The sequence below is a fragment of the Aethalodelphis obliquidens genome, unplaced genomic scaffold (genome assembly GCF_003676395.1).
Source record: "Aethalodelphis obliquidens isolate GAN/ISIS:26980383/991018 unplaced genomic scaffold, ASM367639v1 scaffold5, whole genome shotgun sequence".
Classification (NCBI taxonomy): domain Eukaryota; kingdom Metazoa; phylum Chordata; class Mammalia; order Artiodactyla; family Delphinidae; genus Aethalodelphis; species Aethalodelphis obliquidens.
This window is the reverse complement of record NW_020837949.1, coordinates 25566735-25581150: the sequence shown is the minus strand read 5'-3', so window position 1 is coordinate 25581150 and position 14416 is coordinate 25566735.

Sequence of the window (14416 nt, the reverse complement as noted above, 5' to 3'; positions counted from 1 at the left end):
CAGTGCTTTCCTCTTTTTTACTCTTTTTTTTAACCACACCCACAATAAGAGTATTTATTAAAATTCAGTAAATAAAGATTATATATATATTTGCTCATGTGTAAGCGTATGCACATACCATCTACTTTATGTGTGAATGCAATCCAATCTATTTCTATTCTGTTCCATCTTGCTTTATTTCACTATTTCATTTAAAAGTAAGTGTTAGAGGATTCTGTTTGTGAAGGAAAATGGATGCCCCCTAAATCCAAGTCTTTTCACATGTAGTGCAAAAAGCAAACAGATTAACAAGTTGAACAAATAAAACCATGCATAATTCATGCCAGGAGAACTAATATTTCTCTTTCTCTCTCCCCCTCCCCTTCTCCAGTTTACACGTAAGTAGAGAAATAAATATCCACAACTAAAAAAGCTAACTTGTGAGAGAGGGTTGTAGTACAAAATGTTTTTGGACAGAGATAAATATATCATCAGAAAGTAGGGACTTGTTGAAAAGAGCTTTCAGAAACCAAACCTGAAACCAAAAAAGAACCTTGGACTAGATGGTGAAGTTAGAAATTCATCACTTATGGGGCAAAAAGGAGAGAACTTCAGAGACATTCCTTAGATGGTTGGTGGTGAATGTAAGGGAAGGAAGCAAGAGGAAAAATAAGTCTTCTAGAGAAAAAAGGGGGGGAGGAGGAGGAGAAGAAGAACCACAGAAGTAGAAGACACGGTGAATCTCCCCCCAAAATAAAGCTGCCATTATAGAAACTGCACTTCTCTGTAGCAACAGAAGAGGGCGAACTTGAACTAAACAATGTAGTAAACAACCCAAACCTCTCATCCCTGCTTGGTGATGTTGCTGATTCTGTACATTATGAGGCATTTTCCGATGGACAGAAATTTGTTTGCAAAACACATAAACCACAACAGAAAGAAAACAAAGTGATAATTACGGGATTTTAGCTAATGAGTAACTCTTCCAAAAACAACCAACCAACCAAAAAAACCCCAAATCTAGAAAAAGGCAAGGGAGCATATCAATCTATATTAAACATCCTTAAACAATCATTTGTATGTACATATTAAAAGAAACTGAGACTTCCCTGGTGGTGCAGGGGTTAAGAATCCACCTGCCAATGCAGGGGACACGGGTTCAAGCCTTGGTCTGGGAAGACCCTTCATGCTGCAGAGCAACTAGGCCCGTGCGCCGCAACTGCTGAGCCTGCAATCTGGAGACTGCGAGCCACAACTACTGAGCCTGCATGCCACAACTACTGAAGCCTGCATGCCTAGAGCCCGTGCTCTGCAACAAGAGAAGCCACCACAGTGAGAAGCCCATGCACCGCAACAAAAAATAACCCCCGCTCGCCACAACTTGCTCCCAGCAACAAAGACGCAATGTAGCCAAAATTAAAAAAAAAAAAAAAAAAAACTGCTTCAAATAATACGTTCAAAAACTTAGATCAGAAATGGATAATAAAGTAAAATAGGAAGAGCTGGCAAACTCATCAAAGGTATCCCAGTATCTTTCATGTTTGAAAAATACAAAATCATTTCACAAAATAAGACCAGATTACGGAGCACACACATAAATAGCCTAGATTCAATTGAAAACATAGGAAAGGTCATTTAGTAAAGGCAGGGAACAAAGAAGAAATAAAAAATACATAAGCAAACACCATTAGAGTGGCAGTGATAAATACAGAAGCTAGGCAAGGAAAGTACATAAATATACACTGAGTTCCTACAAAGGAAAAACAGAATAATGAAACAAAGTTAATATTGAAAACTATACTCCAAGAGACCATTTCCAAGAGAAATGAAAGACCTACATTTTCATATTGAAAAGACCTGCCATATAATTTAGAAAATTGAGGTATGAAGCCATTTTGGAGATTTACCCAGATAAAATTAGTAGACTTTAAAGATAAAGCAATAATAAAATAGATAACTAATAAGAACCTGCTGTATATATTAAAAAAAATCATTCAATATATTGAATTCATCAATATATAAAAACAACTATACGACAATGAAGTTTATTTTAGGAATGTCTGTTTTGTATAACGTTAGAAAGTCAGAAAATTTTATTTACTAATTATGAAGAAAAACATCTTTTCAGTAGATGAGGAACAGTTTTTTTGATAAAATTCAACACGTACTCATTTTAAAAAACCACATAAACTAAAAAATCTTCTTAAAAATCTATAAACTGGTAACATGACAAAATTCTTTATCAGTTTGATAAAGTGCATCTAGGAAAAACTTACAGCCAATAACATAGTGATGAAATATTAAAACTTTCCCCTAGAATTTAGGAAAATGTCAAAGTTTTCTACTGTTATTTCTATTCAGTGTTGTATTGGAAATCCTAGCCAGTGGATTAAGGCAAGTTTAAAAGGATAACATATAAAGATTAGGGGAAAAAATGAAAACTATCATTATACAGAGAAATTTCAGTACATTCAACAGATAAACTATTAAAAATCAAGAAATATAGTATGCTTGCTGGATAAATAGTTATAAAATGAAGTCTATGTTTCATATATGAGCAAAAAACAAAAACATCTCACTTATAATGACAAAATGCATACGATACCTAGATATATATGTGTACAGAATCTTCATTTTGTAAGCTTTTTTGCAGTACTATTGGCATAAAATAATTTTACATATCTAAAGTATGCAAGGTGATTCATTTTGACACATGTATATACCATGAAACCCTCAAAAAACTAAAAAGCTCTTTCCCAATACATTTCAAAACATTTATAGGTAAAATGATGGTATCTGAAAAATTGCTTTGAAATACTTAGAAAAAATAGCTTAGCATGGGGCTATAAATAGCAGTGGAATGCTGGTAAGTGCTGATACTCCGTATGGATACATGAGTATTCATTATATCATTTGCTCTATTCCTCTGTCTCATTAAACTTTTTTGTTTTTTAAAGGAAGGAAGGCAGAGGGAGGAGGTTGAAAATGATCAAATGATCAGTAAGGCATTCAAAACACTGAGTATATGTAATAAGTAAGATTTTAAGAGTAAATGCCTAGACAGAAATTGACAGTTCTCAAAATTTGTATTCCCTCAATTAGCTATTACAACATCACAAATTTCAACTCATAAATTTGAGAAAATAATTTTTTTAAAAATTCACCATCAAAACTCACCTGAGTCAGATATCCTTCTCCAGCATACCCAGATTCTGAAATTTCAGGCATCTTTGTAATAGAAAGACCCTCAAATGATCTGACTAGTCAGTGATACTCTTCTGGTTGCTATGGGCTTTCTTTTCTTAGCTTGACTTTTTTTTTTTTGGATTATACGTATTATGTTATTTTTCTGGCTATTTTCTGAATGCCATGAAAGAAAAACTGCCAAGTTGAAGCTAAAGATATATTTCTTCTCTATTTTCTAGCTATACCCTCTGCCTCTTTCTGTGTTGTTTTGTGATAATTCTGTGTGTAAGAAGTATAAAGCTATGCAATATTTTTCCAATTGAAACAGAATTTTTTTCTTTGAGAAACTAAGCATATGTGCTAAAATATATATTTCTAGATTTTAGCTCTTGGAATATAAAAGTAATATCTACTGTAGCAGTTGTCTAAATAAGTATTTAAAATTGCCTCTAATAATCTTTTTGAAATACCATATACTTCTACAAAATATTAAATTTTGAATATATTAAAACAATTGAGTATTTAAATTAGTACTTGGTGACTATTTAATATATTTTTATTAACAAAATAATGAACTTGAGTTTACCTGGTCAAATGCTCAAATATAGAGAATTTATTATATAATGCATTTATATAAAGAACAGAGAAAACTGATCTATGGGATAAAAATCAAAATAGTGATTACTTCTGGGTAGAGTAGGGAGCATAGTCTTGAAAGATTCACAAAGAAACTTTGTATATCGTGATTGGTGTTTTGATTACACAGGTATATACATTTGTCAAAACTCATCAGAGTATATAATTAAGAACTCTGCACTTTACTGAATATATATGTATCTCAATAAAAAATAAATTAATATAAAATGCCAAATAACAGACCAGTCTCATTCATAAATTTAGATTTTAAAAACACAATTTGATTTTTTGGTAAATTGTACCTATCTGTATATAAGATGAATAATTACTCTCAAGCTGGCTTTTTTCAAGGAATAGAATGCTTATTTAATATTTGAAAAAAAATCAATTCAATTCACTACATTAAATGATAAGAGGGATGGCTATTTTAATAAACCAAGAAAACTGCTTAATCAAGTTAAGGGCCATCTGGGATAAAAGTCTTTAGCGAATCAAGTAGAAGGGAAATTTGTTAATCTGGTGAAAGGTGCCATTACAAGGTATCATAGTTAATTTTAAAATGTTGAAAGTTAAGATATGGAACAAGATACAGGGCATCTACTGTCATCACTTACATTTAACATTGTACCATTCCTAGCTAATGCAATAAAACAACAAAAATATATAATGACAATTGTTAAATAGGAAGAATAGATCTGCTATCATCTCATCACTAGATGATTTGGCTGTGGATTTGGAAAAGTACAAAAAGAGTCTTCAGATAAACTGTTAAGTTGATTAAATAGATTGCCACATTAAATTGTATTTCTATACACAGAAAAATCTCAGATTTTAAATATGAAAGATTATAAATTAAAATAAAAATAACAAAAATATAAAATATATGTATATACAAAATTACATAAGTTGAGAGAAATCAAAGATAAAGGAGGGAATATCATGTTCATTAATTAGAAGCTTATTGGTCTCTCCAAATTGACCAATATTTTCAGAATTCCTGATTAAAATTCAAGTTTTTAAAAATTTTAACATTAGCAATCAGATTTTAAAATGTATATGAGTGAGAAAGTCCAAATATATCCAATGCAAGCTTGAATAAGAACAAGTTTATAGGAATTATTCTACCAGCTGTCAAGACGGTGTCGTATCAATTTATTGTCTTTCAGCTCCAAATTCACCCATCTTTTCCCTGATTTGTGATACTGCAGCTGGATCCTATAAATATTTATCCTTTGCCAGCTGGCTTGATAGCAGACTTTGATGCTATTAGGTGCTGAGGGGACACTGCTAGGCCAGAGCAGAAGAAGGTGCTTTCCTGTCTGGTGGTGGTGGTGGTGGTTTTTTGTTTTCTTTTTCCCTATATGGCAGCTCACGAATTGGAGTGCAGGAGGCTCATCAGCGCTCAGTGCAGCAGCCCTCAAGGACCAGCAGTGGTCAACTCAAACCTTACATTTTTTTCCCACTGCCTTCTCTTTTTCCCACTGCTTTAGCCTACAAGTTGTAGCTGCTTTCTACATTTGATACTTTTGAGACCCATGGAATCTTGTTCATTCCCTTTCTTTGTAACAATTCTTCATAATAAACTTGTACTGTTTCCTGAATGGATCTATATAAAAACAAGTCATAAATATACAATAATTAAGAGTCTTACTGGCTCAAATATAAGCAAATAAATCCATTGAAGAGCATAGAGAATCCTAAACTAGATACTTGTGTAAAAGGATGCCAGTTTAAAGCAGAGGTGACATTTCTGAGCAGTGGAACGTACAGTCTTAAATAATTTGCTCTGGAGCTATTTGGAAACAAACATTAAATTTGACCCCTAACTAAAATTGTTCTCAAAAATCAACTTCAAGAGGATTGTTGATAAAAATGTGAAAGCAAATCGATATACCTTCTAGAAGATAATATAGGACAATATCCTTGAGAGCCCAGGAGAATATTTCTTATACAGGGTCCAGAATGCACATTCTAAAATCAAATATAAAAAGGAGCCAAATGGGCTTCCCTGGTGGCGCAGTGGTTGAGAGTCCGCCTGCCGATGCAGGGGACACGGGTTCATGCCCCGGTCCGGGAAGATCCCACATGCCGCGGAGCGGCTGGGCCTGTGAGCCATGGCTGCTGAGCCTGCGCGTCCGGAGCCTGTGCTCCGCAACGGGAGAGGCCACAACAGTGAGAGGCCTGCGTACCACAAAAAAAAAAAAAAAAGGAACCAATGACACTAACTGTAAGTCAAACTGATGACATAGCTAAACAACAGCAAGACAAAAATATTTTTTTTCAAGTAAATTTTGGGTGCAGTGTCCTAATTGTGCATCCTTATGGGATTTTTTTAATAAAACATAGACATGAACATAAATTGTCTTTAATAATTGAAGCAGGACACATAAAACTCAACAGTTTTAATATTGTTCTGATGTTGCTGCTAAATCATAACTAGCAATTTTCTTCCAGAAGAACATGCACTGATAATCTGGAATTTTCACGTAATATTTTAGTTCATTCATTCACATTTATTCAACAAATACTTAGTAAATGCAAACTAGATATTAGGATTATAGCTGCTGAAGTAATAAATGGGAATCATGGAAAGGCCGTGTATCAGTTATCTATTGTCACAATAATGTCCCAATGTAAATTACAAAATCTCAGCCACAAATACTCATTTGGCTTATGAGTTTGTGGATTGGCAGGGATCAGCTGGATGTGGCTAGATGGCTCTGCTTCAAGGAGTGGGTCTGGGTGGGCCTTCTCTGAAGTTGGGGCTCTTTATACATGTTCTTTATACATGTTCTACGTGTGATCGCTCTGTGGTCCTGCCTGAGGAGCAGAAGCTATCCAGGTCTTGTGAAGAGGTCAGAATTGCAAGGGACATAAGACCAATTGTACACATACTTTTGCTACCTGACAACATTCTGCTGGCCACAGCAAGTCACAAGGTTGGATTCAAAGTAAAGGTATGGGGAAAACATATGCCATCTACTTAGTGAGAGGGACATGAAAGGCCCATGAGAAAGGATATAGAAAAGGGGATAGTTAAAGAATTGGGGCCACCTAGGCAATCTCCTGCAGGCAGTGTGACCACATAATACTGCATGCAATTGCATAATTCTAATACTAACCATAGTATGGCAACAGGACTTCAGTATCTGTAGAGCCAAACATGTATTTAAGTGTTTATAGGAATAAGAATTTGTTAGCCAGTGAATTAGAGTACTTGTGCTTTTTATTTTAAGGATTATGATATAGTTTGAGTAAATTTATCCTATTAGAATGCATGGAAAAATTGTACTGTATAGTACTTTTCACAGTTATGTTTAAAATTAACTGATGTAGAAAACAAACATGGTTGCCAAGGGGTAAGAGGTGGGGAGGGACAAATTGGGAATTGGAATTGACATATACACACTACTATATATAAAATAGGTAACTAATACTGTAAGGACCTACTGTATAGCACAAGGAACTCTACTCAATGCTCTGTAATGACCTATATGGGAAAAGAACCTAAAAACGAGTGGATATTTGTATATCTATAACTGATTCACTTTGCTGTACACCTGAAACTAACACAACATTGTAAATCAACTATACTCCAATAAAAATTAAAAATATATAAATAAAACTAACTGATATTTGGCGTTGGCAACTCAGATTCATCCATTTCCTTTCCAGCTGTCTATGATGAAGCACAATGTTTTTTAAGCTGTCACATGATTTGACTTTACAACCATATAGTAACCTAGTTGTCTTCACAGTTGTGCTAATTAGCTCCTTTTAGATGTAATTTATCTTTCTCATCCTACCTATTGCTGTCACCCTGACAACAAGCCAATACAAATAAATATTTACTAATGTCATAAAATAATCAAAACAACGAAATTGCCGTATGGCATTTAAAAGAATGCCAAACATCTCAGTCTTTCCCTAGGGCTTTTGAAACAGTTTAAATATCCAATAGATCTCAGGCTGTTTTTTTTTTTTTTTTTTTAATATAATCCTGCCTGAAGGCTGGAGAATGGATTAGATGAGGTCCATGGCTGGAGTGGTTCATGATAATACAGTGATGGATGAGAACTGACAGTTTACAACTTATTTTTTTCCGTTGTCATTAAAAAAAAAAAACTGGAAGTCAGTGTCTAGCATGGCTGCCAACCCAGTAAAAGCAGCAGGCAAAACAGTAACAAACACAGATGACAAATTCCCTGTGGAAATGCACTTGCTTGGCAGCCACTATAGGTAATGTCAGTGAACAGGCGGAGTGGGAGTAGGAGTCTGCAGGAGGCAATGCACATGAGAGGATTCCCTCACGTTCTGTAATCTGATGTGCTTCTATTCAATCATAATATAGATAGCTTCCATCATAAATTATATCATAAACCAGTCATAAAATAATAGCAATTTACTGTGATTTAAATAAACCTTGTCTTAAAATAGTTTTCTGTTTATTTTTACTTTGAAAGAAGTATATTTAAATAATTTGTTTCTCCCCTTTCCCCTAGGCTATGCCAATTTCATCTCTACCACATTCTGTTAAATGACATTTACTGGCAATACAGAACATGATATATTCTGTTAAATTGAAAACAAACTTGTCATTAGGAATGAAAGAGATAGTTAAAATAGACAATTATTGCATAGACAAATACTTCTCAACCCATTACTTTAAAAAATGATAATTTTAAATTAACAGCTTTCCGTTTCGGTTAAGGGTTAGATATATTAATAGTCTTTCAGAAATAAAATAAGCGGCCTACGAACATATTTGTGACAATTAAAGTTTCATCTGTGTAGCAAGGACATTCAAAATTTAACTGGATTTGACTTCAGGTGAGTTACTGTGCTTCAGTTCCTTCTTTTATAAAAGTCACTAATAGTACCTATCTCATACAGTTGTAGTGAGCGTTAAATGAGATAACATGTGACAACCACTGGTGTGTACTCAGTATCTATTATTAAATGCTATTATCAGTACAATTAGTATTGAATATATTGTTACATACTGTAATAAACATGTTTATCTTTTAGACTCAGAATTTTATCATCATAGTAATCAACTTTCACAATGCATTAATCAACAATGGGATAACAGCTGCTTCTGTAGAGCACATCTAAATCAGAGCATATGACTAATGATTTATGCCTTTTAAGGAAAGGTTGGTCCATGTACCACCTGCCCCGTCAAATTTCAGTCAGTTATGGAACACACACACTTTTGCTATTTTATATATTTTTACAATTTCTTTTTAGTCTTTATCTTGTTAGTAATCTTTCACATTCTTTTTGCATTTCTCAACTCTCCACCATTTGTAAGTATAAAGGAAATTGCAGAGTTGGATAAACTTCATAGTCACTGAAAAATGATTCTTTGAGATGTCAATGACTGGGGAGGTAGAGAAGTGGGAACATACTAAATGTATGGAAAATATGCATGCGATTACAATAAGCAAAGGCAAAAAGGGAGGTGAGAAAATAGTCAGTAGGAATGTGTTCAGTGCTCATATACGTCTGCATTAGTTTCCTATTGCTGCTATAACACATTACTGCAACCTTACGGCATAAAACAATGCAAATTTATTCTCTTACAGTTCTGGAGGTTAAATGTCTAAAGTGGATCCTCAAGACTGTATTCCTTCTGGAAGCTCTAGGGGAGAATCTGTTTCCTTGCCTTTTCCAGCTTCTAGAGGCCACCTACATTCCTTGGCTTCCTCTATCTTCAAAGCTGGCGCCATAGCATCTTCTCTCCTCTTTGACATTTGCTTCTATCATTACATCTTCTCTTGTGATGCTTATTCTCCTACGTCCTTCTTATAAAGACATTTATGATTACATTGGACCCATGCAGATAATCCAGGATAATCTTCCCATCTCAAGATCCTTAATTTAACCACACCTTGAAAAGTCTCTTTTGCAAGTAGGTGAATGACATATTTACAAGTTCAGATATGGACTTGTTCAGATATGGGTTTCAGATATGGTCATCTTTTGGGGCTGTTATTATTCATTTTTCACAGTGTTACATGTTTTGTGAGCCACTATGGAAAGCAAAAAAATTAAAAGCATTATTAAAGATGCTCTATTTAATCAAGCTCTGATGTGGTGGGGATTAAAAACTAAATGCAGTGTGAGGTTGGAGATGTGGCAAACGGGAGCAGGAGTAGAGATGTGTCCTTTGCCAATCAATGGAAAAGCGTTCTGAAGACAATCTGGGAAACTAACGCTGAACAAAGCCCAGTTTGTTTTGTTTTGTTTTTAAGAAAGGAAGAAAGGGAAGGGAAAGGAAAGAGAAATAAAGAAATGTTATCAATCTCTGCCATGCAAAAATTAGTAACAAGATAAATTGAGAAAAACTGTAATACGTGGGGATTTTTTTTTTTTTTTTTTTTTTTTTTTTGCGGTACGCAGGCCTCTCACTGCTGTGGCCCCTCCCGCTGCGGAGCACAGGCTCCGGATGCGCAGGCTCAGCGGCCATGGCTCACGGGACCAGCCGCTCCGCGGCATGTGGGATCTTCCCGGACCGGGGCACGAACCCGTGTCCCCTGCATCGGCAGGCGGACTCTCAACCACTGCGCCACCAGGGAAGCCCTACGTGGGGAATTTTTGAGAATTTTAGCAATTTTTTGAGAACTTGCTATAAATACTTGGTTTAGAGAAAATGGGCAGCATTAGAGAACTTGCTATGGTATATCTATTTATATTATTAACCATTTCATTTTTTCCTTATAATATACTTACAAGCATGACAATATAAAGACATAGTACCTTCCTTTTTTAGAAAGTTTGCCATTCTCAAAATGGGCAATTTGAAGACCTGGAGTGGATTAGTTAATGTTTAACTGCTTTGTGTCATACCATCATCCCAGTGGTAGAATGTCAAAGTGATGCACTAGAAGTGTCTACACACACACGTACAGCTAGCCACAACTCTTATATGCACAAGGAAATGTAGATAGCCAAAATGAAGCTTTACTAAGGAGCCATTATTCAACATAATGGCTTATCTTGCTTATCTAAAAATAAACGTCCAATGTAAAGATGGCGGTACAATTCTGTTTTCTGAAATTGATATTTTCGAGTGAATGATATTCACTGAGGTTTTAAATGGTGGAGTTAATGCAGCTGCCATATGAAGGTGGGAGGACAGCCAAATGTGAGTCTCTTTATTACTCTGCATTTGAATATTGACAGAAGAAATGGCCTCATTAATGAGATAAATTGTTTTCCAGAAAAATAGCTGAAATCGGTATCACTTGGTTGCCACCCCCATTAGTACAGACTAAACACAATCCAGGAAATCCTAAATATATAAAAACAAAACCTTGTACACCCAAATTAGTAGATGTTCAACATCTTTGAGAGATAGTGATCACATATAGTGATTTACTTGTGTTTATTCTTTTCAAGAAACTGCTGAATTTTAAGCTATTGAGCATATTCATGAATAAAATAAACTTTTTTCTGTGTTTATATCACTATGTCCACACCATACCAAAAAAAAAAAAAAAACTAATGTGAATCAGTAATTATTGGATATCCTTAGGACTGTGGATTTCATAAAAAGGTGACAGCACCTAGCTTTTCCCTATACCTAGTTTGTCATCTAAAATAAAGTTTGGTTTCAATGAATCAGAGAAGATACATATGGAATAAGTCATTCCCTAGAGGACTATAAAAACTTAGTATATGTAATATTTCTTTTTCTAGGGCATACACATCATAATATACAAAATAATTGGTAACTCTATAGTAAAATAAATGACACCAGAACTTATTGATGATTCATGAAGATATTGAAAAAATTATTGATGTATAATTGACATAATATATTAGTTTTGGGTATACAGTGTAATGATTCGATATTTGTATATATTGCAAAATGATCACCACAATAAGTTCAGTTAACATCCGTCATTATACATATTTACAATTTTTTTCTTTGTAATGGGTGCTTTCAAGATTCATTCCCCTAGCTACTTTCAAATATGCAATACAGTGTTACTAATTACTGTATATTACATTATGCTGTGCATTACATGCCTGTGGCTTCCTCAGTTTATAACTGGAAATGTGTACATTTTGACCCTCTCAGTCATTTTGCCCACCCTCTGCCCATTGCCTCAGGCAACCACTGGTCTCTTCTCTGTATCCTTATTCACATGAACGTTTAACAGCACATCAGGTGCCTCATGCATACAGATGGATTTGCCATCAAAGGTACTGCTTTCTGCTGAACAACACAAACAAACCTTAGGCATGTAGTTTACCAGATTGATGGAAGAGAAAGAGTAATGCTTATAACACTTAACATTCTTACTATGTTCAGTAAGTATGTTGCTGTCCCCCCTTCGTATATGAGAAAAATAAAGTAAATAGAGGATAAATAACTTGATCAAAGTCATGTAAGTGGTAGTTGAATTCAGTCATTTTCCATGAGCCATGCAATTAGCTCTTTTTCTACATAACCTGGCCAGGATAGTACACATTTACATAGTGGAAAAGTTTTATTTACTTACCATTATTTTAATTTAATAGCAGTTACTTTCGGATCACATTTAAGAATATACGGAGCAATAAAAATTACCTGATGTCAGTGCTGCCCTTACCAATGCTATCTGAATAGGGAGGCTATAGAAAATTTTCTAGTCAGATATTGCCTTACGTATCATACGTTTGTTTTCTGTTTATGCTTTCCTATCTTGGATTCTGTCAGGTCAGTTGTGGCATTTAAGCAATTTCAGGGTGTAGTGAACCACGAACTAAACTTCCATAAATATTCTAGACGGGAGACAGGTAAAATAAAGATGTCTACAGAAGTGAATGCATGTGAACATATTCATTTTAAAGCCTCTCTCTCTAACTATGCCACCTTTTGGGTATAAACTATATATATATTAGTTATCAGGCTACCATAGCATAGTATTGTCATCACTGGTTGCTTATCAGTATACCACATAATTTAAAGCACTATGGTAGGTAGGAATAAAAGTAGTTCTGATGTATGGGCTCCTAATGTGTTTTTCATCATAAACAATATTCTTTTTTTCCCTATTCTCTCCAGTGGTGAAAGGAAATAAAATTCCCTATTCTAATACTCTTAGTAGAAGCTTCCCTCTCTCCAGACATCTCAGATATATGTACTAAAATGATTGAGCATACTTGGATCATGATTTTTCTATTAAAAAAAATTTTCAGTATGGGTTTATTCACACTCTGGATTAGAAAAGGTTATTTCAAGATTTGACACCTGCTTTACAATCAGTTTATATTTGGAAAAAATACACTGTGTTTATGATATATTTGCGGGTACCAGTAAGAAGGAGCCATCAGTTTTAAAGTTTCAAACGGTTTCTTGAAACATCCAGTATACCCTGTGATGTGCTGTGAATGTCTGATCTAATATATAAGCTTTTGTGCCACCCTTAAAGTAGATGTAAAACACTTCTCACTTTCCCCCCAAACCTTGAATTCCTTTACAAAGCTCTGTCACATCCTGTTGACTTGAGGAAGTGAATTAACGTGGTTACTAATGCCATTAATGCAAATGAGGTTGTGATAAATGGAGGTGTTTGTGACATGGATCATTGTGCTAATCATCAATATCCGTAGGTTTGTAGAAGTTACAGCTCTTACAAAAGAAAATCAGCTAATGCCGATTACCGTGTATCAAGGTGCCATTGCTAGCTAGTGTGCTGTAAATGCGTTAATAATAGCTTACAACAGGTTTGAATGTAAAAAGGTCCAAATAGCCAGTTTCGCAAATGGGGTGCTAAATTGGAATTTAAAGTAGTATGCAAATAACTGGGACACGTGAAAGAGCAGTGTGAGGTGAATAGTTTATATATATTTTTCCTCTCCATTTGTCAACTGACACCAGTGTTTTCACAATTATTTGGTCAGAGAAAGTCAAATGCTGTAGGTTTGGAGGTTGAGTCAAAGCTAAATATATACTGATAGTTAGGAAGAGAGATCTCTAAAGAAGAAACCTGATGTTAAAAGTAAATGTTTTCCTATGGAATTACTTAGAAATCAAGCTTTATAAGCTATTGCTTTCTGAGACAAAGCATAAAAATCTATAAAATATTGAAATATCATCAAATCCACTTCAGTTATTCTAATAAGTAAGCCTGCATAATATTCCTGCAAGGATAAAAATGTAAGTTCAATGATAGTTCAGATAATTGGATTTATCGATGGATATACTCATATGTCCCCTGCTTGGCTTCTCAGTGTTCCCATAGATTAAATCCCTAGATTAAAGTGTGTCTATTTTAATCCTCAAGTGGTTTCTGTTTTCCAGTTAGACTCTGACTTGCTATCAAGTTCTTGCTATCAAGAGTTCCCTCAAGAGAGGGAACAGGTAACGCATGCTAGGGTTTTTGCATTGGGTTACTCAGTGTATAAAGAGCACAACGATAGCCTCCTTGATAGTGAAAAAAGGCATGGGTACGTGTCTCAGTCTCCCATAATGCTTATTGCTGCTGTTTTTCTGACTATCCTTCAATCTACACTATGTCATCATGAGATGTCCTGTAACAGGCTGACAAGGAAAGATAGGTCAAACCGGGCTTACGGTGGGTATCCATGATTTTTTAGCATCAGACAGAAAAGTACTGCT